Raw genomic sequence first — 27,705 nt, forward strand, 5'->3', positions numbered from 1 at the left:
GAATCATCTATGATACCATTTAAATTAGATATTTATTAATTATATATAGATTATCACTCTATTTTGTTTTGATGTATGTATTGAACACGGTGATTAGTGAGCATTAGTTTACATAATTTTTTTGACAACCCGCCCACATCACATATGATCTCAAAATCTTTTAGCCATGTTCTTTTATAATTCAGTTCTTTTTATATGTATATGATATCTTGATATGTATCCTATGATCAAGATGTACCAATTATATATTACAGTCCATTTTCTGAATTTTTTTATATTACCTACCTGGAACACGTATACATTTGTATCACCTATGCTTATTGGACACTTTTGAGTCTGACAACGTCCGCTTTTACCTGAAAATTGTATTTAAACGTACTAATTGCTGTGCAATGTATCCACTTTTTAAATTGCCTGAGGAAACGACCAGTGTGTGGTCGAGAAACGCATTGTGTGTAAATAAAGCATTTACTTTTTATCATTACTGAAGTTGTCAGCCTGTTTGCAGTCACCAGTGTTGTCCGGTTTCTATTTCGGAGATACCACATACAATTACAAGTTGTTCCCGACAAGAACCTCTGGTTTCAGGTGTGCTAGCCGTTGCTAGTGCTAGTGTGAGTCTGCCTGTTCAGTCTTCACTTTGAGACGCTACACCGGACACAGCCTGTTCCTGTGAAGGAGACCTGGGCTACAGTGTGCTAGCCGCTGCAAGCGCTAGTCCGTCCGACAGCACTGGTCACAGAACAGTGCCTCTTGTTCTGGTAAGCCTCTCTTTACCATTATATTTACCTGATTACAAAGGTCATACTGCACAATGAGGCGCCCTCTTCTTATTTTACTATCCCTATTAAGTGTAGATGCTGATGGCTTTTGCTAGAAGTAAAATAGGGTGCATCTAAACAGAATAAGTGTAGACAATTCCTAAGGTGAGTTGACTAGAATGAGAGCTTGACTCAAAATCAATAAAATGCAGGTTCAATCTACCATATTTGTAATTTTAGCATGTATGGTGAGAACTAATCACTCAACAAAATCAAACAAGATATAATACTAACACAGTATCTAAACAGCAACAAATTTTTAAGCTAACATTCATAACATCTACAATATATGTCACAAATGATGCCTGTAGGGATGGTTGAGTTATTTATCCAACTCCTGTAGCAGGCAGGCCTAAGTAGGGAACAGTGGGTTGCACCCTCTGGACTCGGGAGGGACTCATCATGGGCGATTTATGCTTAGTGCCTTGTAAAGGAGGACAGGACAGCAGAACTCCGTTATAGAGGAGTATTTCCATAGGTCTCAAGTATCTGCCGTTTTCAGAACTCACTCTCCTTAGTCCCAATAGCAGGGAGAATGGCGGAAGTATCTCCATAGACACTGTGATCCATGAGGTTTGCTGTTTCTTCCGACTCTGCGGGACGCTCACTGATGCTTGAGTAGGAGTCTGGTTTCTTTGCCAAGGTAAGTGTGTGCTGTGGAGACTGGACATCACCTAAGGAAATGGATTGGTGAGCATCCATGGATGAACGATTGAGGCCGTGTTTAGTTCCAAGTCTTTGCGGTGGAGAGGAGGAGGAGGCGGCTGGTAAATTATCTATATGCTGTGACTTCCTTTTGCTGGGTCCATATTCTTCTCCTGTAAAATTCTGCTCAGTGATAATTTCTGCATGCAATTTGAGGAAGTGGGAGTCCATCTTTGTCTCTAGCTATTACAGTAATAGTAATATCGTAGCCATTTTGAATAGGGGTCAGCTCTATTATGGTTTAGTAGACCTATTGAGCAATTATTCTTGTATGTAGTTATGCCAAGCGTTGTTGCTGTGTCCAGTAGTATAGGTGCTCATTGACAAGTTGACTGCTACATATGAGCTACGTTAGCAAAGGACTCTCCAGACAATGATGTGTAAAGCCGCGTGGTTGTCCCCAGGTTAAAGAGCGAGATCTCCTCCAGATTTTTGTGCGTCCGGCCGTCCCTCAGCTCAGTGAATGCTGCTATTCCTTCTAAAGTTTAAGTTATTAAACGTTTTGTGATAATTTAGCTGTGATGAAAGCTTAGAAACAAGATAATCACAGGAGTAAAAAGTGTATTATTATAACTGTGTTGGTTATGCAAAACTCGGGATTGGGTAATAAAGGCGCTATCTATATTTTTAAACAATAACAATTTTTGAGTAGACTGTCCCTTTAAATATGATTCTTAAAGGGACATTCCGGTCAAAATTTAATTGCATATAGATGAATTACATCTATTTGCAATGTAAATATATTGGCAAAAATACTTCTAGTAAAAGTTATGACTGCTTTAGTGTTATAATCTTTTTCTGCACGTGCATGTGAAGCATAGCTAGATATTGTCACTGCACCCACATTTTAACTACTGCAGCTGCTCGGATCATCAGTGGGGCTTTTATCATGTCAATAATTAACAAATTGACGGCTAGATTACGAGTTTTGCGGTAACAGGGGTGCGGTGCTAACTTGCACATTATTCTCACCGCTCACTTTCCTGCAGCGCTGGTATCACAAGTTTTTACTAACCCGGCTATAAAAGACAAAAAGTGAGCGTAGAGCAAAATTTTGTTCCAAATCTCACTTCAATACCAGCGCTGCTTAAGTCAGCGGTGAGCTGGTTGAACGTGCTTGTGCCCGATTTCCCCATAGGACTCAACGGGGCGAGCCGGCTGAAAAAAAGTCTAACACCTGCAATAAAGCAGTGTTTAGCTCAGTAACGCAGCCCCATTGATTCCTATGGGGAAATAAAATTTATGTTTACACCTAACACCCTAACATGAACCCCGAGTCTAAACACCCCTAAACTTACACTTATTAACCCCTAATCAGCCGCCCCTGACATCGCCGACACCTACATTATACTTATTAACCCCTAATCTGCTTCTCCGGACACCGCCGCCACCTACATTATACTTATGAACCCCTAATCTGCTGCCCCCAACATCGCCAACACCTACATTATATTTATTAACCCCTAATCTGCCGCCCACAATGTCGTCGCCACCTACCTACACTTATTAACCCCTAATATGCCGCCCCAAAGTCGCCACCACTATAATAAACATATTAACCACTAAACCGCTGCACTCCCGCCTCGCAAACATTAGTTAAATATTATTAACCCCTAATCTGCCGTCCCTAACATCGCCGCCACCTACCTACATTCTTTAACCCCTAATCTGCAGCCCCTAATGTCACCGCCACTATATTAAATGTATTAACCCCTAAACCTAAGTCTAACCCTAACCCTAACACCCCCTAACTTAAATATAATTTAAATAAATCTAAATAAAATTCCTATCATTAACTAAATTATTCCTATTTAAAACTCAATATAACCTATAAAACCTATAAAATAAACCCTAAGATAGATACAATATAACTAATAGTTACATTGTATTTAGCTTAGGGTTTATTTTTATTTTACAGGCAAGTTTGTATTTTTTTATCTAGGTAAAATAAATACAAATTTACCTGTAAAATAAAACTTAACCTAAGTTACACTAACACCTAAAACTACACTACAATTAAATAAATTACCTAAATGAAATACAATTAAATAAATTAAATACAATTACCTAAATTATAAAAAAAACAAACACTAAATTACAGAAAATAATAAGCAAATTACAGATCTTTAAACTAATTACGCCTAATCTAATAGCCCTATCAAAATAAAAAAAAGCCCCCCAAAATAAAAAAACCCTAGCCTAAACTAAACTATCAATAGCCCTTAAAAGGGCCTTTTGCGGGGCATTGCCCCAAAGAAATCAGTTCTTTTACCTGTAAAAAAATACAAACCACCCCCCCAACAGTAAAACCCACCACCCACACAACAAAACCCCCCAAATAAAAAACTAACTAAAAAAACCTAAGCTCCCCATTGCCCTAAAAAGGGCATTTGGATGGGCATTGCCCTTAAAAGGGCAGTTAGCTCTTTTGCGGCCCAAACCCTAATCTAAAAAATAAAACCCACCCAATACACTCTTAAAAAAATCTAACACTAAACCCCTGAAGATCGACTTACTGTTCTGAAGACTGGACATCCATCCTCAAGGAAAGGGCAGAAGTCTTCATCCAACCTGGCCGAAGTCCTCAACAAAGCCGGGAGAAGTCTTCATCCAAGCCGGGTGAAGTGGCCCTCCAGACGGGCAGAAGTCTTCATCCAGACGGCATCTTCTATCTTAATCCATCCGACGCGGAGTGGCTCCATCTTCAAGACATCCGACGCGGAGCATCCTCTTCATCCGACGGACTAACAAAGAATGACGGTTCCTTTAAGTGATGTCATCCAAGATGGTGTCCCTTAGATTACGATTGGCTGATAGAATTCTATCAGCCAATCGGAATTAAGGTAGAAAAAAATCCTTTTGGCTTATGCAATCAGCCAATAGGATTGAAGTTCAATCCTATCAGCCAATAGGATTGAGCTTGCATTCTATTGGCTGATTGGAAAGCTGCTTTTTCACCTAACACAAAACTCGTAATCTACCCTTGAGTTATTACCAGATGGTACAAGCACCTTAGGCTCTCTGAGCAAGTGCTAGGTTTGAAATGCTGGTGCACGTTGCATACTTAAATACTCTTTTAAAACAGCTATAGCTTTTATTAAAAGCATTTTTGCTAATGCATATATATTACAAAAATGCTTCTGTTCAATACCAAAATCCTCCCACATGGTTTCCAATTTTGGCTGGAATATACCTTTAAGTGTATATGTGTGTGTATTGATAATGACACCAAGATAAGACAATAGACAATTTATCAAGGGTTTATATATTGTCCGGTTCACAATTTTTTGATTTATAAAGGTAAAAGGTTAAGAGAGGAAGGAGAAGGGCAGGTATAGTGTATCCACATTTTGCCTAGGGGCCTCTGAAGTCTTAAAATGGCATTACAGTCGAAATATCTTCAGACAGCATATTTATCGGTTTGAGACCTAACGCAAACCAAATTTCGTGATATCCTCTGTTGTCCTGCATATCAGTCTCTTGTTCTCTTTAAGCATCAACATTTGTGTGGGGAAACTCCATCTATAAGGGATCTTTTTGTTTGTCAATAGAGCTGTTAGAGATGAAAAGTCTTTTCTGCGTTGTAAAGTTTTGTTGGATAAATCTTGAAAGAACTGTAGAATGTTACCTCTAAATCAGACAGGATGATGTTTTCTTGACTGATTAAGGATCATTTCCTTTTCTTGGAAGTTTTAGTAGTGAATAAAACTTGTAGATATTTTGGGAGGTCTCTTGGTAAGATGTATTCATGGATGCCTCTGATTCTCAAATGTTTCCTCCTGCTTCTGTTCTCTAGGTCATTAATTGTTTCAATTGTTTTGTTTTTTATCAATATGTTCTATGTCTTCTCTCACTTTTTCGTTGTTTTCTTCTAGCATTTCCACTCTAGATTCCAGGATGGAGAGTTGTTGTTTCAGTTCCGCCAGTTCATCTCTGAGGCATGTTCTGAAAATATCTGTGATATCTTGTTTTGAAGCAAGATTAGTTAATAAAGTGACAGGAATTTGGATGTCTCAACAAGTAATTTGTGTGTCTGCAGGTTCTTGTGGATAAGGGTGATGTCCCAAATTGCTTTAATTAGCGTTATTTGATCGGGTTTAGTCTGTGTTGGTAAAGTAAGGTGGCATTGTATTTGTTTTACTAGATTAAGATTTAACAGTTTTGTCCTACCTTGTGCACAGTAGTGGTAGTTATCTTTTAGTTCCTCTCCAGAGATTATAAGGAATTAAACAGGAGTAAGAGTCACCGAAGAAGGTCAGTGAAGATTATGTCACTTTTGCAGCAGAATAACCAATAAGTATTGTATCTTTATCCTTGTTTTATAGGTTATCACAAGGAAGCTGTATTCCTATTAATTTTATATTCCATTTTTTAGAAATGTTAGACTTTTAGGGCGACAGAGAAGGTTTGCTCAATCGTACAATATACTTGCCATGTTTCAGGAAGAATGTGATATCAGTAAAGATGTGAAAGGCTTTTTTGGCTCTATACTTTTATATATATAAGTATAATGACCATCAGGCAGTTGCAACAATAAAGGTAGAGGAAGATGTTTAAGGTTGTTTACAGTTATCGCATCTAAATGTCCTTTATTTCAGGTATGTCAGTGTAAGATATAAAGCTTATTTAATAAAGATCATGGATCATAGTAAGTAAATTGCTTTCCTACCTCAACATCCTACGTAGCCATGTTTTAAGTTGTAAGGTGTGGAGCAGTATAGGGTTGCTTGGTGTCATGGCCTTGTCCACACGGCTGTGTGGCGTTGCTTCGCCTGAAGAGGGCTCTGTGTCGAGCTGCTTCCCGCTGATGGTCGTATCTCTGGGAATCTCCTCTTATGGCCTTCACATGTAACCCTCATGCAGGCTCCAGTGTAGCCCTGAATCTCTCTCTGGGGACTCAACATGGGCCGTGGACAGAGAGAGGAAGAGGGTTCAGTGCAAGCAAGATGGAGCCTGTAGTCAGCGGACTCCAAGTAGGATATACAGTCCTTGTTCTGTTTCGCTGTTGATATGGCATACCATATTAGATGGTTGTAGCGGCATAAGGTAGCATAAGGGACAAGAACCCTTAAGGGAAACAGCTCTCTATGTCTAGGATGAGCAAAGGTTAGTGACTCATCTAGCGGAGCTCTGTAGTTATGCTGCCATCTTGGCCGCTGCCGGCTCTGCCCCAGACACAAACTCATTTATAGCTGCTTTCTTTATTTTCTCTCACACTATGATTAAAGGATCACTGCTTCTGAAGAGGATTGTTATTTTCTGCCTCACCAGTCTTTCATTATTCATGACAGGTGTAATGTTCTAAAAAAGGGGGGAGGGGTTCTTTCATCATACAAACAATTCAATAGTTCCAAACTGTATCCTCTCACTGTACAGAATGGGGTTTACTTGCAGGATCTGGCTCTCTCTATACTGAACGGGATTCTGCAAGTAAACGCTATTGTGTACATTGAGAACTTACATTAGTAGTAATGTTAGCATTAAAAAAGAAGCATGGGAAGTTTATAAAGACAACTATTGTAATCTGGAAAAGTTGCAGCCACTTTGTTCAGCAAGATATTAAAATCCCACTTTTTTAATCTTGCTTCTAGAACAAAGCCATGCAAAATGAAATAATATGTTTTTTTTTTAACAATAGACTGTTAGTTATAATATATAATAAACACACACTGTAGTGCAAATAAATAACACACCATATACAAATGCACAATATACTCATAATGCCCCAGCTTAAGTTCTGTATAAATATTGTTATTGTCATTACACACTGTACAAAGGGGAAATTTACTAAAATGCCTGAGACTACCGTCTGTGTTTATTAAAGGGCCACTAAACCCAAAATCTTTCTTTCATGATTCAGATAGAGAATAGAAATTTAAACAACATTACAATTTACTTCTATTATTTATTTTGCTTCATTTTTTAGATATCCTTAGTTGAAGAAAAAGCAATGCACATGGTGAGCCAATCACACGAGGCTTCTATGTGCAGCAACCAATCAGCAGCTGCTGAGCATATCTAGATATGCTTTTCAGCAAAGAATATCAAGAGAATAAAACAAATTAGATAATATAAGTAAATTAGAAAGATGTTTAAAATTGCATTCTCTTTCTAAATCATGAAAGAAAAAATGTGGCTGGCATGTCCCTTTAATGTGATGGATTTTTAATTGAATACTAGCTAAATATAATTCTATGGTAAACCCCACTAAACCAATACAAGTTATTAAACATTAACAGCTTCATTCATATTTTTTGCAGAGTTGTAATAGGAACCAATATATATATATATATTGTACCACACCTTCCAACAAGAACTCCATCACTTTGTCACACACTTTTGATTTATGATGTATATACCTTTACAACATAGTGATATTATGACAATCTTTTTATTGATGGGTCTACTGTGAGAAGTCATTTTTTTGAAGTGAAACAAGGTGTATGTGTGTGGAGATCATCTCAAGCTGTTGTTGTTCTCTGTGGGCTAACAAATGTATTTTTTCTATTGCTATTAAATTTTTGGTGGTGCAGTCCTTTTCAGGACAGGATTTTTTGCACCCAGAAATATTTTAGTATTTTATTGTAGACTATGGTGTGCTAAAAAAGCATTTTTTTTGCCCTGGGAACTCATTAAAGGGAGTTGACTAATATTCTTTAGGTGAAGGAGAGACACTAAACTTTACAATATAAAGCTCAGTAAAATAAATTGATGATTTCTCTCCATGCTGAAGAGTTTTTTTAGAATCGGGCCCCTAGTCCAGTGTCTTCCAGTGTTAGATACTGGAACTATAATTACAGATAGGGTTACAATAAAACATTCACACCAGGAGAAGTTAATAGTCCAATGCATACATAAAAATGAAGCAATGCTTAGACTAAATAATCTGAACAAATAAAATACATTTCACACTAAAAACTCCCTGTGTGGTGTAATTACATAGAATGCTTTATATTTATGTTGCATTAGGATAAAACCTATTCATAACATAGCAACATAAAAGCATTTTAACACCAGTTTGTGTGTTTTAGTTTCACAATCTCCTGATGTTCTGTGGAGTATTATTTTAATTCCATTTAGCTCTTTTTTTGTCTAATAAGCAGCTATTGAAGTTTTCAGAGAAAATATATCCACAATAAAGCATTTAGGTAAACAGTGGGAATCAATTTTAAAGCTGTTATTTGTTTTTTATATTGATCTGATATGTAGACTAAACGTTTCTCTGAATAACATACGGCTAGATTTAGAGTTTGGCGTTAGCCGTCAAAAGCAGCGTTAAGGGGTCTTAACGCTGCTTTTTACCGCCCGCTGGTATTTAGAGTCAGGCAGGAAAGGGTCTACCTATCACTTTCTTTCCGCGACTTCAGGCTACCGCAGATCCCCTTACGTCAATTGCGTATCCTATCTTTTCAATGGGATTTGCATAACGATGGTATTTGGAGTCTTGGAAGAAGTGAACGGTAGAGCCTCTACCGACAAGACTCCAGCCGCCAAAAAAAGTCAGTAGTTAAGAGCTTTATGGGCTAACGCTACAAATGACACTAACACCCATAAACTACCTATGTACCCCTAAACCGAGGGCTCCCACATCGCAAACCCTCTAATAAAATTTTTTAACCCCTAATCTGCCGACCGGACACCGCTGCCACCTACATTATAGCTATGAACCCCTAATCTGCTGCCCCTAACATCGCCGACACCTATATTATATTTATTAACCCCTAATCTGCCCCCCCAACGTCGCCGCTACCTAACTACAATTATTAACCCCTAATCTGCCGACCGGACCTCGCCGTAACTATAATAAATGTATTAACCCCTAACCCGCCGCACTCCCGCCTCGCAAACACTATAATAAATTGTATTAACCCCTAATCTGCCCTCCCTAACATCGCCGCCACCTACCTACAATTATTAACCCCTAATCTCCTGCCCGCAACTTCGCCGCTACTATAATAAATGTATTAACTCCTAAACCTAAGTCTAACCCTAACCCTAACACCCCCCTTACATAAATATAATTTAAATAAAACAAAATAATATTCTTATAATTAAATAAATTAATCCTATTTAAAAATAAATACTAACCTAGAAAATAAACCCTAATATAGCTACAATATAACTAATAATTACATTGTATCTATTTTAGGATTTATATTTATTTTACAGGCAACTTTGTATTTATTTTAACTAGGTACAATAGCTATTAAATAGTTAATAACTATTTAATAGTTACCTAGTTAAAATAATTATAAAGTGACAATTAAACCTAACACTACACTATCATTAAATTAATTAAATAAACTAATCTATAATACAAGAAAAAATAAACACTAAATTACAGAAAATTAAAAAATATTACAAGAAGTTTACACCAATTACACCTAAGCTAATCCCCCTAATAAAATAATAAAGCCCCCCAAAATAAAAAAATGCCCTACCCTATTCTAAATTACAAAGTAATCAGCTCTTTTACCAGCCCTTAAAAGGGCTTTTTGTGGGGCATTGCCCCAAAGTAATAAGCTCTTTTACCTGTAAAAAAAAAATACAACCCCCCCAACATTAAAACCCACCACCCACATACCCCTACTCTAACCCACCCAATCCCCCCTTAAAAAAACCTAACACTAACCCCCTGAGGATCTCCTACCTTGAGCCGTCTTCACCCAGCCGAACCGAATTCTTCATCCAATCCGGGCGATGTGGTCCTCCATCCGGGCGAAGTCTTGATCCAAGCGGCAAAGAAGAGGTTCTCCATCTGGGCGATGTCTTCCTCTAAGCGGCATCTTCTATCTTCTTTCTTCCGGCTCCATCTTCAGACCGCCGACGCGGAACATCCACCTTCCCCGACGGACTAACGACGAATGACAGTTCCTTTAAGGGACGTTATCCAAGATGGCGTCCCTCGAATTCCGATTGGCTGATAGGATTCTATCAGCCAATCGGAATTAAGGTAGGAAAAATCTGATTGGCTGATTCAATCAGCCAATCAGATTGAAGTTCAATCCGATTGGCTGATCCAATCAGCCAATCGGATTGAGCTCGCATTCTATTGGCTTTATTATTTTATTAGGGGGATTAGATTAGGTGTAATTAGTGTAAACTTCTTGTAATATTTTTTTATTTTCTGTAATTTAGTGTTTTTTTTTTGTATTATAGATTAGTTTATTTAATTAAATGTAATTGTAGGTAATTGTAGTTCATTTATTTAATTAATTTAATGATAGTGTAGTGTTACGTTTAATTGTAATTTAGGTAAGGATTTATTTTACAGGTAATTTTGTAATTATTTTAACTAGCTAGCTATTAAATAGTTATTAACTATTTAATAGCTATTGTACCTAGTTAAAATAAACACAAAGTTACCTGTAAAATAAATATAAATCCTAAAATAGATACAATGTAACTATTAGTTATATTGTAGCTATATTAGGGTTTATTTTCTAGGTAAGTATTTTGTTTTAAATTATATTTATGTTAGGGGGGTGTTAGGGTTAAGATTAGACTTAGGTTTAGGGGTTAATACATTTATTATAGTAGCGGCGACATTGCGGGCGGGAGATTAGGGGTTAATAATTGTAGGTAGGTGGCGGCGATGTTAGGGAGGGCAGATTAGGGGTTAATACAATTCATTATAGTGTTTGCGAGGCAGGAGTGCAGCGTTTTAGGGGTTAATGCATTTATTATAGTGGCGGCGAGGTCCGATCGGCAGATTAGGGGTTAATAATTGTAGTTAGGTAGCGGCGATGTTGGGGGGGGGCAGATTAGGGGTTAATAAATATAATATAGGTGTCGGCGGTGTTAGGGGCAGCAGATTAGGGGTTCATAGCTATAATGTAGGTTGCGGCGGTGTCCGGAGCGGCAGATTAGGGTTTAATAGTATAATACAGGTGTCAGCGATAGCGGGGGAGGCAGATTAGGGGTTAATAAGTGTAAGGTTAGGGGTGTTTAGACTCGGGGTTCATGTTAGGGTGTTAGGTGCAGACTTAGAGAGTGTTTCCCTATAGGAAACAATGGGGCTGTGTTAGTAGCTGAACGCTGCTTTTTTGCAGGTGTTAGGTTTTTTTGCAGCCAGCTCAGCCACATTGCTTCCTATGGGGATATCGTGCACGAGCACGTTTTTCCAGCTTACAGCTACCATAGGCAACGCTGGTATTGAGGGTTGAAGTGGAGCTAAATTATGCTCTACGCTCCCTTTTCTGAGCCTAACGCAGCCACTCAAACAACTCTAAATACCAGCATTGTCTTAAGGGTGCGCTGGAAAAAAAGCAGCGTTAGCTACGCGGGTCTTTACCGACAAAACTCTAAATCTAGGCGATAGATTGCAGCTGCATGCACACCTAATGGTCAGATTTAGAGGAACTCAGAGTATGTACATTCATTGGTGTAAATTTAAACTACTATTACTGTAGGCTGTGCTAAAAGATTTAACAGTATCCGCAGCTACATTGTATTTTTCCAAGAATTTGGTTTCTATAACTGTTTGCCGTATTTGCCTTTTTGGATTCCTCATTCAATAGATTCTGAATTATTATTATTTTTTTTCTGTCATAAAAGCACTTGTGTATTGTGTATTTACAGTGTCATGTGATGAATGCCATCTCATTTAGCAAAAGCTCAGTTCACTCTAATGTGTTTTACTCATAATGACTAATAAGTATGCTTAACAGGATCACAGCCAGGTTAAATGGGCATAAAAGTGTAATAATAGAATTCTCTAATTCTTTATAGCATGCTATTAATAAATGATTGCTCGTTTATAACAGTTTTTAAACCCTGAGAAGAGGTCAAACACATAGATAAAATCACACAGCTGGAATGCATTACTACTGTTTAGCGTGAGATGCCCAGTGATCCAATTAGAATGGACTTACTCAGGTAGCCGCAAATAAATGGCAATGCCTGGTATTAAACCTTTTTCGCTAAGGTTAAAATATAGTTATAAATGAAAATGTGTTTAATAATAGAATGCTCTAATGAATGAGGGTGTATTTAATGTTATGCCATTTTAAGACTTCAGAGGCCCCTAGGCAAAATGTGGATACACTATACCTGCCCTTCTCCTTCCTCTCTTAACCTTTTACTTTTATAAATCAAAAAATTGTCAACCGGACAATATATAAACCCTTGATAAATTGTCTATTGTCTTGGTGTCATTATCAATACACACACATATACACTTAAAGGGATATTCCAGCCAAAATTGGAAACCACATGGGAGGATTTTGGTATTGAACAGAAGCATTTTTGTAATATATGTGCATGAGCAAAAATGCTTTTAATAAAAGCTATAGCTGTTTTAAAAGAGTATTTAAGTATGCACCAGTATATTGTAATAGTATGTTTCATATACTTTTTTGTTCCCTTATGCAATTGTTACAGTAATTCAGTGTCTTATGTTTTTAACTGGTTCCCAATTCTCTAAAAATGCTCAATATATTCATATTCCTTTTTGCTACCCTTTGTCTCTATAACAAACTACACTATTCAATTACTCCTTCTCCCTCTCCACCTGCACTGTTCATTAGCCCATCTCTCTTAAACTCACCTTACTTTTGTACTCATGAACTTTACCTATTCCTAAACACTCTCTCTCCCCTGCAACTCATCTCAAAAGCAGTCTCACTACTGCAAATCTGTATCTCATCTCATGTCACTCTCCCTCTTGCTTCTACTTACTGCTGGTGACATCTCCCCTAATCCTGGTCCCCAACCACTGACAAACCGTGCACACCCCTGTGTACCATCCAAAACTCTGCACACCTTACTCACATTCCTCTTGCATCTAAAGCCACTACCCCTTTCACTTGTGCACACTGGAACTCTCACTCTGTTTGCAACAAGCTCACTTCTATACATGACCTCTTCATCTCCTGCTCCCTCAACCTTCTGGCCCTAACAGAAACCTGGCTCTCTCCCCTAGACACAGCATCCACTGCTGCTCTGTCACATGGGGGTCTCCACTTCAGCCACACTCCTAGGTCTGGTAATAGACAAGTAGGTGGTGTAGGTATTTTACTTTCCTCTCGTTGCACCTTTCAACAAATACATCCTATCTCTTCCCTCACTTTTCCCTCATTTGAAACCCACATGATTCGCTTATTCTCCCCTCTCTCTGTACGTGTTGCAGTCATATACCGACCCCCAGGCTCCTCAACTCAATTTCTAGATCACTTGGCTGCCTGGCTACCCTATTTCCTTTACTCAGACACCCCTGCCCTCATTCTTGGTGACTTCAACATCCCCCTTAACAATCCCACTGCCTCATCTGCTAAACAACTTCTGCAACTCACTTCCTATTTTGGTCTGTCACAATGGACTGATTCTCCCACTCACAAAGATGGTCACTCTCTTGACCTGATCTTTAGCAATCGATGCACTCTCTCAAACTTCACAAACTCCCCTTTTCCTCTTTCTGACCACCATCTCCTTACCTGCAACATATCATCCCTTCCTACAACTCTCCCACCTTCTACTCCTCACACCAAATTTCACAGAAGCATTAGGTCTTTAGATCAGCAACAACTTGCTAATTCCCTTAAACCGCTCCTCTCATCCTTCTCCTCCTTTTCCTGCCCTGAACAATCTATCTGCCACTATAATTCCACCCTTATATCCGTCCTTGACAATCTCTCCCCTCTTACCACTGCTCAGAAATCACACACTCATCCCCAGCCCTGGCATACTCCTCTGACACGGTACCTACGCAGATGTTCCCATACTGCTGAACGGCATTGGAGAAAATCACGGAGTTCAGCTGATTTTCTTCATTACAAATTCATCTTGAACTCCTACTACTCTGCCCTTAATCTCCACAAGCAACACTACTTCTCTACTCTTATCTCTAATCTTTCTTCAAACCCAAAACGTCTGTTCTCCACTTTAAACTCTCCTCCGCCCTCCCCCACTTCCTAATGCAACTTCTCTGTCAGCTCAAGACTTTGCCAGTCACTTCATTAACAAAATTGACTCCATCAGACATGAAATCAGCTCTCAACATAATTCCATTCTCTCCCCCCCTCAAATACTCTCACTCAACCACAACCCTCATAACCTGAAACTTCATTTCATTCTCGGCTGTTACTGAGGAAGAAGTTTCGGCACTTATACTGCGCTCTCACCTCACTACCTGTCCCCTTGACCCTATCCCCTCACAGCTGCTCCCCTCTCTCTCTGCTAACCTTACCCCTAACACACATTTTCAATCTTTCCCTCAGCACTGGTACATTTCCCTCATCGATGAAACATGCACTGGTCACACCTATCCTCAAAAAACCTTCCTTTGATCCTACCTCCCCATCCAACTACCGCACTATTTCCCTCCTCCCTCTTGCTTCAAAGCTTCTCGAAAAACTAGTATATGCACGCCTATCCCATTTCCTTACGTTAAACTCCCTTCTTGACCCGCTGCAATCTGGATTTCGTCCCTATCACTCCACAGAGACAGCTATTGTTAAGGTCACCAACGACCTACTTACAGCTAAATTCAAAGGCCACTTCTCTCTGCTTATCCTCCTTGATCTGTCCGCAGCCTTTGACACTGTCGACCACCCTCTTTTGCTCCAAACCCTCCAGTCCTTCGGCATCTGTGATACAGCCCTTTTGTGGCTCTCTTCCTACCTGTCAAACCGTACCTTCAGTGTAACCTTCTCTGGGGCCTCCTCTGCCCCGTCACCACTTTCTGTCAGAGTACTGCAAGGCTCTGTCCTCGGTCCCCTTCTCTTCTCAATCTATACGTCATCACTAGGTTCCCTAATTAAGTCCCACGGTTTCCAATATCATTTGTATGCCGATGACACCCAAATCTACTTCTCTGCACCAGACCTATCTCCTTCCTTGCTAACCCGTGTCACTAACTGTCTTTCTCACATCTCTTCCTGGATGTCCTCTCACTACCTCAAGCGAAATCTCTCCAAAACTGAGCTCTTCATTTTCCCACCTTCTTCCAAAATCTCCACCCACAATATCTCTATAACTGTCGACAACTCCATCATTACCCCTACCCCGCATGCCCGATGTCTTGGGGTCACATTTGACTCAGATCTTTCCTTCACTCCTCACATTCAGTCCTTGGCTACAGCCTGCCGCTTCCACCTTAAAAACATCTCTCAAATTAGACACTTCCTTACACAAGACACAACTAAGATTTTAATCCACTCTCTCATTCTTTCCCGCCTTGATTACTGCAACTCTGTCCTCTCTGGTCTCCCCACCTTCCACCTAGCTCCTTTACAATCCATAATGAATGCCTCTGCCAGACTCATCTTCCTTACAAGTCGCTCTTCATCTGCTGCACCTCTCTGCCAATCCCTTCACTGGCTTCCTCTTGCCTCTAGGATCAAACTCAAAACTCTCACTCTTGCATACAAAGCCCTCAACTGCACTGCTCCCCCCGACATCTCAGACCTTGTCTCCAGATACTCTCCCTCCCGTCCCCTTCGCTCTGCTCATGACCTCCTACTCTCCTCCTCTCTTGTCACCTCATCACACTCCCGTTTACAGGACTTCTCCAGACTGGCTCCCATCTTGTGGAACTCTCTGCCTCGCTCCACAAGACTCTCTTCTAGTTTTAAAAGCTTCAAGTGCTCCCTAAAGACTCTACTGTTCAGGGACGCATACAACCTATGCTAACCTTTCCTAATACCAGTTCCTCTCCTCCACTGCAATCCCCTGAACCCCCTTAGCATGTAAGCCTAAAGGTCCAGCTGTTTGTAGATCATCTTCTTAAGAGCTGACTACAACAGTGCAACTCTTGGCAGGGCCCTCTACCCTATAATTGTTTTGTTTTGTACTCCCCCTTTGTTTATAGTGCTGCGGAATCTGTTGACGCTCTACAAATAACCGATAATAATAATAATAATATGCAACATGCACCAGCATTTTATACACGTACTTGCTCAGACAGCCTAAGGTGCTTGTACCATCTGGTAATGACTCAATTTGTTAATTGTTGACATGATAAAAGCCCCACTAATGATCCGAGCAGCTGTAGTAGTTAAAATGTGGGTGCAGTGACAATATCTAGCTATGCTTCACATGCACATGCAGAAAAAGATTATAACACTAAAACAGTCATAACTTTTACTAGAAGCATGTTTGCCAATACATTTATATTGCAAATAGATGTAATTAATCTATATGCAATTACATTTTTGACCGGAATGTCCCTTTAAGAATCATATTTAAAGGGACAGTCTACTCCAAAACTGTTATTGTTTAAAAATTTAGATAGCGCCTTTATTACCCATTTCCGAGTTTTGCATAACCAACATTGCTATATTAATACACTTTTTACCCCTGTGATTATCTTGTATCTAAGCCTTTTCTGACAGCCCCCTGATCACATGACTTTTTATTTATTATCTATTGACTTGCATTTCATCCAATTAGTGCAGTGTCTGCCACGACCCACGGGCGTTAGTGCAACATTATCTTCAAGGATCACATGAACTAGCAGTCCCCTGTTGTGAAAAGCAAATACAAAAGCATGTGATAAGAGGCTGTCTGTAGTGGCTTAGAAACAGGCAGAAATTTAGAGGTTTAAAGGTTATAAAGTATATTTAATTGAAATACATTTTTTTATTGATCACACTCCTCCATCAATAACATAAAAAAAGAATGAAAAAGTACAGACTTTCAATCATTAGAGAACATCAGATCTTAGGGAGCAATAATCACATTTCAATAAGAATGTCTTTCAATAGCGCTTCTGATTTCAAAAAGTCTCTTCTTTACTTGAAAATACACCTAATTTGCTATATAAAGCTACTTCAGAGGCCAGAAAACAGGTTTCCAGATGTTTGTTTTGATGAGATTAGTCCCTTTCACTGTGTGCAGTTTGTTGTACAATTTCAAACAGGAGTGTGTAGTTTAACCATAAACACATGGATCCCCCAAACATTTTCTCAATGGAGCCCATCATATATTATTTGCTTGGGGAGCATGTAATATGCAGGAGGCATAGTCTACGTAGGTTCCCAACCCTAATAACAGTAACTTATAACTAAAACTATGTAAACAAAAAAAAAAAAAAAACCAATAATCAATGCACGATTTCAACATACACCTTAACATTTCAGCGTTGTATTTTGTAATTTTAAGATTTCAATAAATTGTTTGCTCATCTTGTCTCGCTCCTAAGTTTAGCAGCTAGCTCTATTCCTCACCACCTCTACTCTCCCCCCGAACACTACCTCTCACTTCTCTCCGCTCCACCTCCCCTTCAGCTACCACCGAAGTCAGGCTGTTCTCCCCTGCCAGCATCCAATAAAACCAGATTTTCTGAAATTGGGCCTCTGTGTCTTGAATTTGTGCTGCTGATTCATACATCGAGTACACCAATTTAATTCTAGCTGTTACCTCTGACCACGATGGTACCTCCGTCTTCCAGTATTTGGCGATCACTATCCTGGTTGTGGTGCACAGTATTCTAATAAACGTATTAATGTGTTTATTCAGTCTAGGAATGTGCTCATGCAGCAGAGCCTGAGCGGGGGTGAGATTAATCTGCTCGCCCAACACTCTTTCCAGTAGTGAAGACAACTCTTGCCATACCTGATATACTTTGGGACATTCCCACCACATGTGCAGATATGAACCTACCTCTCTGCATCCTCTGTAACAGAATTTAGAACTCCCTTTTCCCATATGGGCTGTCTTAGTTGGGGTTAGGTACCACCTGAAAGACGTCTTTAATGCATTTTCTCTCAAATCAGCACCAATGAGGCCCTTACAGGTGTGGTGTAATATCTCTTGCCATCTATCCCTTTCTAATTCTTTATCTATATCTACTTCCCAGTTTGTCATTAATGTTGTTTTAGAATCACTTTTAGATTCCTGGATTGAAATGTATAACCTAGATATTGCTCTCTTGGGTCGAGTGGACGTCGTGCAGAGGTGTTCAAGCTCAGATAGCTTAGTGTGTGTCGGGGATTTGTCCATGTATGTACGTGCAGCTGATATTACTTGGAGGTATAAAAACCATGGCAATGGAAGAGGCTCAAGTTTTTGCTGAAGTTGGGTGAAAGTCAACAGAGTACCCTGGGAATATATGTCTGCTACCCTATATAGCCCCTTGTTTTCCCACTTTCTAATGTGATATTTAAATTCTTCATTAACAATATATTTCAAGGGTAGTACCTTTGAGCGCAAGGGGAGAATTCTTTCCGTATTTCGTGAGGTTAGCCACTGTCGTCTAGAGAGTAGTGTGATTTTGTTTTGGTATATGGCGTGTCCACTAGGCAGCTCCCTACACCAAAGGATGCCGTCCGGAGTCTCCTGTCCCATCATCTCTGCCTCTAAAAGAGGCCATATTATGTCCTCCTGTCTCCTGCTTAAGAGGGAATCTTGGGCCAGTCTTGCTGCCCTATAATAATCAAGTAGATTGGGGACGCCTATCCCTCCTAGTTGCCTGTGTTTGTTTAAGATAGTGTGGGGAATTCTTGGGTGCTTATTATCTCTTAGGAAGTTATGTATGTCTCTCTGAAGGCTAGCTATTTCTGCAGTATTAATTTTGATCGGGAGCACCCTGAATAAGTATAATATTCTAGGCAAAATCGTCATTTTTATCGCAGATAGTCTCCCATACCAAGAAAAACCCATTTTCTTCCATTTTCCCAGATCAGATCTAATCATTTTAAATAAAGGGGTATAGTTTGCTACGTAAAGCTTCGAGGAGTGTGGCATTAATTTAATGCCTAAATATTTCAACCCATCTGGAGCCCAATTAAAGTCAAAGTTAGCCTCTATCAATTTGATAGTATGTTTAGGGATAGAAAGAGGAAGCGCCTCACATTTGTCTATATTAATTTTGTATCCCGATATTTGAGAAAACCGCTGTATTGCTTGATATACATATGGTAATGAATGTAGGGGTTTAGAAATAGTCAGCAGCACATCATCCGCAAATAAGGTGATTTTATGATGGAATTTTCCTATCTCTAGGCCGGTTATATCAGGGCAGTTGCGTACATATGCTGCCAATGGTTCAATGCATATGGCAAAGATCAGGGGTGAGAGCGGACAACCTTGTCTAGTGCCATTAAGTATTTGGAAGTTGTCTGATTGGTGCCCTATCGCCCGAACGAACGCCGTGGGCCTGGAATATAACCCTTGAATTGCTTTCAGGAAATTGCCCTCAAACCCCAGGCGTGACAAAAGATCTATCATGTATGTCCAGTCGACCCTATCAAATGCCTTCTCCGCATCCAGTGAGAGGACCAGAGAAGGCATTTTTCTATCTCGCAAAAAATCTATTATCGATACCATTCTGCGAATATTATCAGGGGCTTCCCTATCTTTAATGAATCCCACTTGGTCAGGGTGAATAATACTGGGTAGAATATGTTTAAGTCGGTTGGCCAGGATTTTTGTCACTATCTTAACATCTTGATTGATGAGGGAGATGGGCCTATAGCTGCTACATAAGTTAAGATTTTTTCCCTGTTTTGGTATAACTACAATTTTAGCTCTGAGGAGTTCTTCTGGTATTTGTCCCCCTTTCATAATGTGATTTGCAAACGTTATCAGATGCGGCACTAGATCTTCCCTAAACACCTTGTAGTACTCCCCCGGGAATCCATCAGGTCCCGGGGCCTTCCCAGGCTTAAGATCTTTTATAGCTGCTATCACTTCAGCCCTCGTGATCTCAGCATTCAGATGAGTTCTGTCTTCTTCAGTTATCATTGGCAAGTTCGCCTCGCTCACAAAAGAGTTAAAAGCCTCCTTCGTCTCTGGGTTATGTTGCACTTTCGTGCCATCATATAACATCTGGTAGAACTTGGCAAACGTGTCAACAATGTCTTGTGGGTGAGTGGTAGTCTGGCCAGTCGGTGTCTGGATGCATGGAATAGAAAGGGATTGGTAGCTATCTCTAAGTTTTTTTGCTAAATATTTGTCAGGTTTATTGGCAAAAATAAAATAATTCGTTTTCAGTCTATGTGCAGCTTTTATGGAGTGCTCGTTCAATATAGATTGAAGGGTTTGCCTTTTTTCAACTAGCTTAGTAAGTGTGGCTCTAGAGTGGGTCGATTTATGCAACGTTTCTAATGTGGCAATTTCAGTGTTCAGTTGGTTAATAAGATCATTTTTCTTTTTTTTATATAGTGTCTTTTCTTTGATTAGGACCCCTCTGATCACCGCCTTATGTGCTGCCCAGGGCATAGCCACGTTTTCTGTGGTCCCAACATTAATTTTCCAGTACTCTTGTATGCTATGTAAAATCCTGCTCTTAACGGGTGGATATTTGGTGCTTGATGCATCGTATGTCCATGTCCTAGTTCTCTTGGGGTCTGTTAGGTTTCCCAAAGTAAGCACAGTCAGAGAATGGTCTGACCAGACACATGGATGAATATCTAAGGAGTGTATTGCTGGCTGTAATATTTGACTAGTAAATACGTAGTCTATTTTTGAGTAGCTGTCGTGCGGTGCAGAGTAAAAAGTAGTGTCTCCCACCCCTTCATGCAATATCTGCCAAGTGTCTTGTAGTGTATGTTGAGCCAGGGCGTCTAGAATGTGTTTAGCAGTATTTCTCTGTCTCTGTTTTTTCTTGGATTGTTGGGTACTTGTTTGTCTAGTCAGTGATTGCAGGTCAATGTTAAAGTCCCCCGCCAGAATTATTCTTAATCTAGACCAGTCAGTCAACAAATTCGAAATAACAGCGAAGAATTTATCTTGTTGTTCATTTGGGGCGTATATGTTGCATAGAAGAATCTCTGTATTCCCCAAACACCCAAAGACCAAAAGGTATCTACCTTCCTTATCCGAAATAGTCTCTCTATGTGTAAAGGGCAATGATGAGTGTATTAAGATAGAGACCCCTCTTTTCTTGGAGTCTAAGGCAGAGTGATACTGCTTTGAGTAGTCTCTTGCCCAATATTTTGGGATAGTGTTTTTCAGGAAATGTGTCTCCTGAAGATAAATAACGTTGGCCCTCAGTCGTCTATAGTGTGACATGGCTGTCCTCCTTTTGACATCAGTGTTTAGACCTCTCGCATTATGCGAGATCAAAACTATCTTAGGGACAGTCATCACAAGTATTGTACCAACATTTCCTCTCAATCCTACCTATGGCATCAGGGACCCCGGACAGCATATCTCCCTCTAAACCTCGGAATCTAAATTTGTACCTTGAAAGTAGAAGCCTGTAAACTTCTTTTTTCCTCCTCTGCCTCCCTAACTGTTTCTTTTTGGCCCTATAGCTCTGTAGAGCATTTCCACAAGATGAGCATAGTAATTTTGTACAACAATGTGTGCATTGAGGTATTAACAGTGTAAACAGACAAATATAATAACACAACAGTAAATAACAACTAAACAATTGAGTGCAATTATGTCGAAACCAGCACATGAAATTTGTACTATGCAATTCCAACATGGAATTTCAGCTTTGCATCACTTACAATAAGTGAGGAGTCCCAGTCCCCATCTGTGAATTCAAGGTTTATTCAGCTTTCTGGCCACAGCTAGTAGCCTCTAGGTCCAAGGGCAGACCACAGAATGTGAGAAAAAGGGTAGGTGTTCTCATCCGAGACATTCACTAATTACCTGGATGTCTCATGCTTTAGACTTCTTTTTACTTGTCACCCTCTTCCATTTTGATCTTTGGGGTTTTGCCTTCAGTGACGACACAGCAGGAGAAGCAGATGTCGAATCCTCCCTTGAGATGTCTGGAGGTTCCAAGTCCAGGAGCTTACAGATTTCCGGGATCTCATCAGTGGTTTTAATAGTAAGCATTTTGCCATTTCGCATCACTTGCAGCGCGAAAGGAAATCCCCATCTGTAGGGGATATTGTTCTTCCTTAGCAGAAGAGTGAGAGGTTTTAGCGCATATCTTCTCTGTAATGTTTTAATGCAAAGGTCTTGGAAAAACTGGACAATGTTGCCCTGGAACTTGAATGTGGGGTTGTTTCTTGCAGCCAATAGAATCCTTTCTCTATCAGGGAACCGTAGAAGCTTAATTATGACGTCCCTTGGTGGTTGGTCTGGTTTGGGTTTTGCTTTGAGGGCCCTATGCGCTCTTTCTATTGGGCACTCAGAGTCCGTCGGTCCTCCCAATATAGCATGGAATAATTGCTGGAGATAACTGTGTAGATCTTCTGCTCCAACGGACTCAGGGATGCCTTTGAGTCTAATGTTAGAGCGTCTGCTTCGATTCTCCAGATCTTCAATTTTTTCTTCTAGATCTTGTATGTGTTGATTGTGGGAGTCAAGAGTCTGTGAGACTGTTGTAATTTCCTCTCCCATTTCCTCTGTGACTGTTTCCAAGGAATCTACTCGAGATCCCAACTCTAGTATTTCTGTTTTGATATCCGTAAGACTATTAGTGACTGTATTTTGGAAGCTGTCCATCTTTTCCCACAGTTTCTCAAAGTTAGAAGCTATGTCCTGTTTGGACACCAGACCCTGCAGGTCTGCCTTAGTAACGGGAGTGTGTTCTGCAGATTCCTCCTCATTTTCAGAATCCATATCTTCCTCAACTTCCGTCTGGGCGGTTTCCTGAGATTTGGTGATTTTGGAGGCTTTAAAAAAGGTGTCTACTGATAAGGGTTTTAGACCCTTGTCTCCCTTAGGTCCTTTTCTTGTAGCCATAGTGTGTATAGTGATAGATCAGCTGTTTGTAACTACTTTTATTTTTGCGGTTTTTTAAGTGTTCAACAGGTACCTCCAACTTTCTTTTTTCCTACTTTGGAGAAGTTCCAGTTTCCCTAAACCTCTACTGGATAGTGGGGTGTGCTAAATTGCTTCTGCGCCCTCTCTATCTCCTCTCACTCTCACCAGAGATATTTAGTAGATAATGGGTGTCATGCCCCTCACAACTTGTATGAGCATTTCTGCAAATATATCTTCTTTATGGTAGAAATGTGTGAAAAGCGATGACGCTGCAAGTGATGCAATAATGGGTATAGAGTTAGTTATAGTTATCCATGTCGAATTGTCCTAGCACAGTATGCCTTTGACAGCTACATCCTCTTTATTAACTTTCTTTAGATCTTTGTCACGCACTCAGAAGAAGAGCTGAGATGGTTTTTAGACGTTCTCTCTCCCCCAGGGGAGCTGTCCTCACTGGACGTAGTCGGGAAAGGGAGTTGGGATATGACCCGCTGATTTTTCAGTCAGCAGGAAATGGAGGGGAGAGAGAACCATTCAGCAGCCTACACACACAAAAAAATATAAAATAGAAAGCAGAGAGATAGTTGCTACAGATGACTCTCCTTTCCTGATTATTGCATCCTTTCTCCCCCTCTCTGCTGTATCGCCAGCTTATTGCAGCAAATTAAATATTTTCATCATGGGTAGTTCATTGCCCTGCAAGCTGCAATTTATGGTATGAGAGGCTTGTATAGCACCTTGTTTGCAGGCTCAATGTCCTTAGTATATAGTGTACTAGGGGTGTGCAGAAATATCAGTGCAAGCCAATAAGCTTATGCAAAGCCAGCTGTGTTTCTTGGGTGTTAAGAATAAAGAGGGTTCACTTTTAACTTGTCATATATCTTTTTTTCCTATTGTATTGAGAGTCCACTGTATGTTGCACGACTCTGCTTGGGTCACTGTGAGAATGGGTGAGAGGCAGCAATGCTGTGTGTATAGCCCAGTGCTGCGTGTATAGCGGTAAAATAATTCCTAACTTGCTGCAGGAAAGTTCTGAGGTGGCTTAGATAGAGATTATGAGAGTTTCTTAGATATATATGAGTGAGAGTATCCCTGTTCAGGAGCTCTGTTTAAAAGTTGGGCTCAGACAGAGAAGGGACTTAGCTGCACAAACCAGCGTGTATTGCTGGGAGCTGGGAACACGCTAGCAAGGAATCCAAAAATGGCGTCTTCGCGCCTTAGTGCAGAAGGAACTCTGTATCAGCGTGGTGAGGATAAATGTCTTTACTTTGGGTGCGCTGTATCTCTATGCCTGTGTAACTGTTTAACTATTTGATTGTGGGCTGCCCCTTCCCCAGCCAGTAGACACCCGGCAGGTACTCACTCTCACAGTAGCCCTCTAAGCCTCAGTGGTGTGTCGCCATTTTAATCCCTCGGGTGTCTCAAACTGCAGCCACTGTGTGTCCGGCACTGCTCCGGAGCGGATCCCCGGCCCTCCGGAGCACGATGTAGCGTGGTGCTGCAGCTGTTGGGTAAGTGGATCGCTGGTAAGGTCTGGCGCTAGAGCTCCGGATCACTTGCTGTCCTCACCTCTTCAGTGTCCGGAGTAGCCCACAGCAAAGCATCAAGTGACCCCAGGTATGGTCCACTAAGATAGGCAATTAAGGAGATGACAGATTGCCTCTTAGAAAGTAAAAAGCCCCGCTTTAACTAAATATAAATAGCTTAATTTCTGTAAATTTGGAGGAGCTCTGTATAATGGCGACTGCTATGTGCAGTAGTAGGCTCCGCCTCCTATAAAGTATATTTAAAGGGACACTGAACCCAATTTTTTTCTTTTGTAATTCAGATAGAGCATGCAATTTTAAGCAACTTTCTAATTTACTCCTATTATCAATTTTTCTTCGTTTTCTTGCTATCATTATTTGAAAAAGAAGGCATCTAAGCTTTTTTTGGTTTCAGTACTCTGGACAGCACTTTTTTATTGGTGGATGACTTTATCCACCAATCAGCAAGGACAACCCAGGTTGTTCACCAAAAATGGGCCGGCATCTAAACTTACATTCTTGCATTTCAAATAAAGATACCAAGAGAATGAAGAAAATTTAATAATAGGAGTAAATTAGAAAGTTGCTTAAAATTTCATGCTCAATCTGAATCACGAAAGAAAATTTTTGGGTACAGTGTCCCTTTAATATAACAATGTTAGTTGTGCAACGCTGGAAATGGGTAGTAAAGGCATTAACTAGGTCTTTTCTATGATATATTGCCAAATAGATAATGAACATACTGCTCTTAATAATTATGCGGCTACATTTATTCATTTATGTATGGTGCCTATCTGTCATTATGACACAACATTGGTTGGGAAATGGAAAAGGATTCCATAAGGATATTCCAGGAACAACCACCCAGCACATAAGTCCACCCTAAAAGAGCAGCAGTAAGGAAAACTCTATGTGGTTGCTAGTGGGCTTATTATTCTTGTGTCATTGCCCCAAACATAGGGGACTACGTTCCTCATAGTTGCTCTGATAACACCCTGATCTCAGCCCTCATCTGAAGGGCCACATAGAATTAGGAGTGAGAGTGAAAAGAACTGAAATTGTAAGATTCTTGAAGCATAAAATTAAAAAAATATTATATTTTGTTTTTTATACTCTTTATAACAATAAATATAACATTGCCATATGTATTTACATTATAATAAGTGCCATGTTCACTCTTTGCACCCAGTACATGTTCTATGAGTACTCAGATATAAAGCGCATGCACAGTGATTATGAATTATGATCACATGTAGCAGTAATTAGCAGTAAAGCGCATGCACAGTGATTATGATCACATGTAGCAGTAATTAGCAGTAAAGCACGTGCACAGTGATTATAATCACATGTAGCAGTGATTAGCAGTAAAGCACATGTACAGTGATTATAATCACATGTAGCAATGATTAGTAGTAAAGCGGAAGCACAGTGATTATAATCACATGTAGCAGTGATTAACAGTAAAGCACATGCACAGTGAGTATGATCACATGTAGCAGTGGGGTGGATGAAGAAGGATTCAATTTCCTTAAAAAAAATCCTTAAAAGTTGAAGTTAATAATCAGTTTGTAGAACTTTTTTTAAATGTTATGATTCTGAGCTTTGTTTTGATTTTTGAAGGGGACGATAATGTCCCTTTAATCTTTGACAGGTTTTACTGACACACACTGACATATTGCAAGTTATATTTAACAAGGAGTTAAAGGGATACTAAACCCAATTTTTTTCTTTTGTGATTCAGATAGAGCATGCAATTTTAAACAACTTTCTAATTTACTTCTATTATCAATTTTTCTTCGTTCTCTTGCTTTCTTTATTTGAAAAAGAAGGCATCTAAGCTATTTTTTTTTGTTCAGTACCATGGAAAGCACTTGTTTATTGGTGGATGAATTTATCCACCAATCAGCAAGAACAACACAGTGTGTTCACCAAAATGGGCCGGCATCTAAACTTACATTCTTGCATTTCAAATAAAGATACCAAGAGAATGAAAATAATTTGATAATAGGAGTAAATTGGAAAGTTGCTTAAAATTGCATGCTGTATCTGAATCACGATAGAAAAAATGTGGGTTCAGTCTCCCTTTAAGTCAAACAATAATTTCCTTATGTAGCAGATTCCCACATTTACCCCCAATCATTGTCAATTAAATGATACTCAGCAAAATAAAATAACAGCAGTGGCGTTTTTTTTTTTTTTTTTACATTTTATTGAAATTAAAAGAAACACAATGTTGAGATGCATAGATTTCTTTTATTAGAGGGGCTGGCATTTGTGAACATTAGTGGGACTGGGGAAGTTGTAGACACAATTTTTTTTTGTTGAGCCAGTGCTGCAATTTCAACAAATAGTTTTCCCGGCTGCTTTTGCTTTTTTGTACTTTGCTCCTCCACTTGCCCAATTTCACTATGAATGTTGTGGGCGTGCCGTGGGGCTTGCGAAGTTGCGCTGCTAGCCTAAACCTGCCTGCCTATCTGTGCTCACTGCTCAGTGACGTGTGGAGCAGTGGAGTCACTCACTGCTGTGCTGTCTCTCTAAACGGGAACCGGGAAATCGTAAGGGGATGCCTGACACCTGACCGCATGACTGTCTGACACTGTCTCTAAAGTGAAGGAGACACGTATGATGCCCACCAGACCGGTACGGTTACGGTACACTAAGTTCACACTGAAGAGGTAGGAGGGGAGTCCAGACGGGGGTCTGGGGGTGGGCAAAGAGCAGAGGTGCTTGGCCATAAGAAGCGGTAGACACGCGGCCCGGGGCTGTGCACTGACAGACTTGGAATAGAGTCAGAGAGCAGAATTTTCATAGTTTGCGCACCTAAACATTTTCTTTAGTGATTTATTTTTAGATGCTTTGTTTATCTTTCATTTGATGCTCTGCTGAGCCAGGGATCAGCTCTAGGCATAAGCTTTATAATTAATGCAGTGCAGTTTACATATTTTGTATGTGTGTGTGTCAGAGTTTTTGTGTGTGTGTGTGTGTGTGTCTCAGTGTTTTTGTGTGTGTGTTTTTGTGTTTGTGTCTGAGTGTGTTTCCGAGTG

Source organism: Bombina bombina, chromosome 9 (assembly GCF_027579735.1).
Source record: "Bombina bombina isolate aBomBom1 chromosome 9, aBomBom1.pri, whole genome shotgun sequence".
Taxonomy (NCBI): domain Eukaryota; kingdom Metazoa; phylum Chordata; class Amphibia; order Anura; family Bombinatoridae; genus Bombina; species Bombina bombina.